This window comes from Mytilus californianus, unplaced genomic scaffold, assembly GCF_021869535.1.
Source record: "Mytilus californianus isolate M0D057914Y unplaced genomic scaffold, xbMytCali1.0.p SCAF_9, whole genome shotgun sequence".
Taxonomy (NCBI): domain Eukaryota; kingdom Metazoa; phylum Mollusca; class Bivalvia; order Mytilida; family Mytilidae; genus Mytilus; species Mytilus californianus.
The window spans coordinates 57447582-57454632 of record NW_026262745.1 but is presented as its reverse complement, the minus strand read 5'-3'; the positions used below and the strand labels follow the sequence as shown (position 1 = coordinate 57454632).

General features: G+C 29.8%; 1 protein-coding gene across 1 annotated transcript in view; it reads left to right on the top strand.

Moving 5' to 3' along the window:
* The first annotated feature begins 3302 nt into the window (after nucleotides 1-3302).
* LOC127715008 (ankyrin repeat domain-containing protein 50-like) overlaps nucleotides 3303-7051 on the top strand; it is a 109025-nt gene continuing 105276 nt past the window's right edge. Inside the window, exon 1 of the mRNA XM_052221034.1 lies at nucleotides 3303-3402. The gene's annotated coding sequence lies outside the window, so the exon portion shown is untranslated. The remainder of the gene's footprint in view (nucleotides 3403-7051) is intronic.

Here is a 7051-nt window from a genome sequence, read left to right as displayed (position 1 = left end):
TTAACTGTGACAACATGTGATGATTTAACACTTCTGACTATATGATTAGACTAAGTATAATTGTTTTTCTCTCTCATTAAATCAAATTATATATATTGACCAATTGTATTATTGATTATTATTATAATGACAATTCTTATAAAAATCCTACTTCTGATTATCTGGACTGTCGATTAAAATTTTAACAACACTTGATAACTAAGCATGATAATTTTGGTGAGAGTTTTTTTTGCATTTTTTATTCGGCGTCTAGAAAACAAAAATCGGACTAAAGCCAAAATATCACAATTAACGGAACCTGCTAAGAAATGTATTTGAGAAATTAAATGATAATTCTATTTTGTAAATGATTTGTGATAACCAATATACCCTATATTGTAAAGAAAGGACAATTACAAAGTGGTGTAAAAAGTAAAATAACAAAAATACCGAACTCCAAGGAAAATTCAAAACGGAAAGTCCCATATAAAATGGCAAAATTAAAAGCTCCAACACATCAAACGAATGGAAAACAACTGTCATATTCCTGACTTGGTACAGGCATTTCCTTTGTAGAAAATGGTGGATAAAACCTGGTTTTATAGACAGCTAAACCTCTCACTTGTATGAGAGTCGCATAAAATTTCATTATATTGACAACAATGGAATCCATAATTATTTTGAAATTATGGTTCCAATTGATGTGTTGGGGTTCTCTGAACTTAGAACCATGAGATATCACCTTTCGGGGATGTTTATGTTGAATTATGTTTGGATCCCCAGTAATAACATGGCCAGAGGGGCTGTAAATATAAGGCGAGTGGGCGCAGTAAGCTAATTATATACAGGTATAACTGCTGATTGTCGTATGTGCGGTAACAAAAGGAATCATCTACGTTGGCAAGACACAATATATTTGTATTTCTATAGTTAGATGCAATCGATCGTTCTCTCTTATTATAGTACAGAGTAAAACCGTTTGTCTCATTAAATTTTATTACATTACAAAAGGCCAATCATATGAAACAGAAACGAAAAAATAACCTAGGTTAAGCCAATTAGTCGAAGTGATTTAACATGATGTATCCTGATATTAGACGTTTTACCTTTGATCTGATCTCGAGCCTATGAAGGTCAAACATGATTTGTGTCTCCTAGAATATAGACAACAGTATTGTTTTAAAACAAAAAAAAAAATCCTCTTTTCGTTTCATTCCATTTTTTACACACTTAAGAAATTTTCTCTGAAACTGTTTAAACAGAAATTCGCTCAATGCTAAAGTATGAAGGCTGTTGATTTCAAATACTGTTATTTAATTATAGATTAGAAAAAGACCCATTGCAAGCTTAATGCAGAAAAAAAACCAATTGCAATTGCATGATTATAATGGATTGGTGTGTAGTGTCATTTCGCAACTATGCAAGGTATATCAATACAAAAGTCTGTCAATGTGATTTGAATAAGAACTTTGCAATGTACTTAACTGTACCTTAGGCTGGATTTATTTACACAATTTGAGAGCTATATTCATCTACGGTAACTTAAACGTCTACCGACAATAATAATAAGTGCCACTCATTTATCTTTGTTTTGTAATATGCATGTCCTAGCCTAATAATTGAATACTTTTCAGACCTCAGAATGATTGGTTGACATAAAAAGGAACCAATTTGAATTTAATATTCCAAAAATGAGTTATCGGCATCTTTAAAACAAGTATAAGGTGTCAATATTTCGCCTTTTTCTGAAATGTTATGTACTAAAAGTAAAACTTGTTCTCTTGCTACATCTAGATGAATAGTTTTCACAAATTGAGAGCTCTATCAGTCTTAGGTTACTAATACTAAGTCTTGTTTGTGCTGAAAATAATAAAAATTTTCAATATTTCTTCTTTTTAATAATATGCATGTACTGGCCTGATTATTGAGTACTATTTATACTTTATAATGAATTGTTTGACATGAAAGGGACAACATTTAAGTTTAAAATTGCTAAATTTGTTGTCGTTATCTATATAATGTGCCTATAATTTCCATTTTTCTAGAATATCGTGTACGTACTGCAGCATTAATTTCGTTTATTTTTGTGGTACCTGAAGACAAATAGTTTTACACAAATCGAGAGCTACGGTCACTAAAACTTATTGCTACAGCAATAACAAGTGTGAACATTTCTTCCTTTTATAATATACATGTACTAGTCTGGTAATTGAATGATTTTATTATTTTACTGTTTTACAGGTTTTTGTTTTTGTAATGGAATAATTATTTTTATATTGACTGTTTGCAGTGACTGAAATTATGATATGGAAAATCAACGATAAAAACATGGCAAAAATCATGAAAATCGCATAGAAAACACATTCATTGAAGTGTGGTCGCTTTGAAATTTATCAATTTAAACTCGCAGTTTCTAGTTTAAAATACAGTTTACCTACATATGATCCATTTCAAATGCTGTATGTGCATTTATTTAATTATTTCGACTGCAATTCTATTTTTTTTTTCGTTTTTTTTTTATTAAAAAGCAATTGTTATGGTCTGCAAGTATAACAGATGTATTAGTACTGAGCCGAAGATTTTGAAACGAGGGTATTGTCTAAAAGAAAATTCCAAGACTACATTGTTTTATATGTCGTCTGTCTTATTTTCAAGTCTTGAAACATTATCTAGTTAAATCTTCTATTATGAATAGTGTTTACCATAGATAAAGTTTTGGCCGTATTTAATTATCACATAATTTCGGAGAAAAAAAATATTTTGAAGCGATGCTTTGATTATTAAACATTTGCAATATATAAATAATTCATGAAAAATAAAGAAAATCAAACGTTTGAATGTTAGGAAAACTGAATTGCTATAATTAAGATCCACAATTCACAATAATCGAATTGAAATTACTTTTAAAATCTTATAGTTTAATATGCAAACTATAAATTTAATTAAAAGTAATTTTAAAAATAAAATGAGAATTATTTCAAATTTTCACAAAGAGTTGAATCGTTTACCTTTAACTGAGCGTACATGTAATGGTTAAAAATATGTAGCAAAAGCCCGTTAACTACTGGCTAAACGAACACACAGTAAACCCGATTGGTCTCCATCCAACTGTATATACGTCAAAGATATTCTTTTACCTGTTTTTTTTCGTTTTTAAAGAACTCACCAAGTGCTTTGTTCAACATTTTTATCTCTGTGTATCATTTCAATAAAACAGTTGCACGCCTATTTCCTGTATTCAGTATACAACTACGCAACACGGTCATTGATTGAAAGAAAAGTTATTTTAAATACTCTAAATATAGAAAATAGTTTCAGATAATGTCATTTAAAATTCTATACATTGCGAACCTTTACATTGTTCTACATTCTTTCGTGATTGCATACAGTGAACACGGTTAGGAAGATATATTTAGAAATAAGGTAAACCTTAATGTTTTATAATCATTTTAGATTAAACATCGTACAGATCTTTTTACAAGTTAAATGTGTTTTCGAAACATTTATATCTATAGTCTTAATTTCTGTTCTAAAACCGTATGATTGACAATGTTACGTTATAATTCTTATTTAGTTTCCTTCATAAAATTTACATTTTAAAGTCCGCTTTTAATAAGTTATAGCAATACAAAGGAACAATTGTAACTTCTTAAACACAATTATTGTAAACTATTGTGTATACATCAGATATATAACATTGATTCAAAGATTAAGCTGATCTTACAAAGTATTAACAATCCACTAGTGTTGTTAAAATAAAGGTTATGATCTATATATATATATATAAATATGCATTTCTTGCTGAGATGTTCCGGTCTTTCTGACTTTAAACAGGAAAGATTTTTAGAATATATTCAACTAGTTATTGCAATTACATTTATGTTCGATAGACGTAGGCAACATGACAGAAGTAATCATGAAGATGATCTCTCCAGGCAATATAGCTTATCGTACATTTTTTATTTGAGTTTTGTAACTACTGTTGGTTCATTGGGATACCAACTATCGTGGATTTTGTTGGTAAACGTGAACTACAAGTATAATGTTAAACAACGGATCATTTTCTAAAAGCATGGATTTAGACTTTGGCAAAACCCCGCAATCAAATATCCACATACACACAATTGTTTTTTATTTCAATTATTAAAACTGATACCAACGAAATTTAACAATTCCTTATATCCTTAATATAGAACAATCCTTTCTTCATGATAATCATAGACAATTTGGAAGATCAGATTGTGTGTCAGTTTAATGTACACATTTTGTGGAATATTCTGGGTTTTTTGTCTGTACAGTTTACATTGTAAGTGGCACGTACTTCTCTATATTTCATCACCGTCAAATTATGATATTTTTATTTAACTTGAAACTTTGGTTTAGTGAATATGAGAGTTAGTACAAAGAAATAATGGACACTCGATATAGCTGAATTTAATATTTATAATCAATATAACTTCTATGGGAAGAAAACAATGAACAATTTTATGTCTGATGCAATGTATGAATAGAAGAAGAACAATTTATAAACTAGGAAGTATATTTGAATATACAAAATAATTGTATGCAGGGGACATATACAGAAATACCTTTTAAATCTCATATTTGTTTTTCAATTACAACACTGCATGCAGAATTGGAGAGTATACCTACTTGTATTATTTGAATCCTGCATATGGCGGAATGAAATATCTACATAATATTTGTTTAAATACAAATCAAACAAGTCAAATTAACCCACATTAGTAGTAGCGTTTTATAAGCAAATGTAGGCGTACCTATATTATAAATTTCCGTATATTTCCTTTTAATAAAAAAAAATCCAACTTTCACTACAGCCCAGTGGACAATTGTATTCGAAAAAACAAGCTGGAGTTATGCCGGAAGTAATAATTAGATTCATTAACTATATAAGATTGATACCAGTTATTATTTTGGGTTGTTTGTGTTATTTTGTATTTTAATATTCAATAAACATTTCTGTTCCAATGAACTTTTATTTTTCATATATGGTGTGGTTGCATGTGTGTTTATTTATGTGTGTGTATGTGTGTGTATGACAGTGTGCATTTAGGTTTGTGTGAAGAGGCAGTATTCGACTGTATGGCTTAATCATTGCATGTAAGGTTAATGCAAATATATGTGGAATGTGGAGTGTAATGAAAAAGAAATCAAATCAATGGAAAACATTTATGTCAATATACAGTGATCGCAATTAGACAATACAATGGTTCATGTCTGTCATATTTGTTTTTCGTGAATTGTTTTGTTATAAATTAGGCCGTTAGTTTTCGCAATTGAATAGTTTCATATTTTTCATGTCGGAGCCTTTTATGGCCGACTATCCCGTATGGGTTTTTCTCATTGTTTTAGGCCGTACGGTTGCCTATAATTACTTACATCCACTTCATTTAACTTTGGTGGATAGTTGTCTCATTGACAATCATACCACATCCACTTATTTTTATATTAAGTGTATTCACCTTTTTTCTAGCTACTATAATTATGAACGGAGGTCTTCGAAAGTTGTGGAAAATTTCCTGAGGGGACATGAGGTCAGCCATTAACCAAAATATTAAAAGAAAATAAGTTATGACAAGAAATGACGATGTTCCTGACTTAATGACACCTATTTGATTGAGATAGTTTTAACATCGTCTGTGCATTTAACCGTCTCTAAAATAAGATGTAAGGAAAAACATATTACGACCATGACTCACACAACAAATATGTTGATATGAAATCATATTGTCCTTCACTCTTACATCGACAGGTTTATCTCAGGTTTATTTCCTGTTTATCTCATTAACATGCACTTTATGCTAGTATCTTTGTGATAGTTTACATTCGGGCCTTCACTGGTAAGTATAATGTTCATGTTCATGATTGGAAAGGTTTAACTGCAAATTGTAATGGAAGCTTAAGAATGACGAAATCTATAATGTTTAACATAGTGTATGTTTTTGTTATCAATATCACTTCTAAAGCATACAGCATTGTCTTTCATATTTTATTCGTACTAAATTTATATACTGTTCTACATGTTGACAGGAATATTTGTGTTTTTGTAACCTGAAATTTACTGTTTATAAAATATTGAATTATTCGTAACACTAAGTAAACGTTGTTTTACCCCTCCAGGCAATGATTGCCATATTTTTTTTGCCTAACCGGGTCTGTAACTACACATTGTAACATTTTTACTGCTCATCGGCTTCGTATTTGATTTCTCTATCAAAATCGATTTTGGCGCCATTGATGAGTCCTAAAAGAAACGAAACGCACAGCTGACAAACCAAATTATAAAGTATAATATATATCTTTGATGAGATTTTGTTTATAACAAAGGAAATGACTTTACTTCTTTACTTTTAAACTACCAACAAAGCTACGTGTATGAAAATGGCGAAGATCTTATATAATTGTGTTTATTTAACGAGTATAGTATTCGTGCTAATGACTCAAAAAATGCAATGATTTATCAAACTTTAAACTGGGGATGACATGAAAGTGATCTTGGGACAAAGACATTTGTATTCATGCATGTTATATAGAATATAATGAATAAACTATTTTAATTAATTAAATGTAAGTTTTTCCTTTTTTAACACTTCAATATATAGCATGCACTGAAGCGCCTCCTGCTACATGTACAAAAAATAAATGTACTATGCATGCATCGAGATATACCGAGTCAAAATGTCTAAATCGGTCAAAGGACTGGTCACAATCGCTAAAATTACAGATGAGACGATTAAACTGATATCTAAGGATCTAAGACAGTGACAAAATATGGCGTAAACTTCCGTTTAGATTATGATATGATTGGTCTCCACTCAGTTGTATTTTCGTCTAAGAGACTTCTTTCACATGTTTTTGAAAAGATCTCACCAAGCGTTTTGTTAAATATTTGTGTCAGTGTCTATCCTTTTAATCAAATAATTGCACGCCCATTTCCTATACGCATTATACAACTACGTAAATGGGTCAAAGATAAAAAAAAAACGATTATTTACAATACTTTAGTTATAACATATGATTTGAGATAATGCCATATATTATTCTATGCATT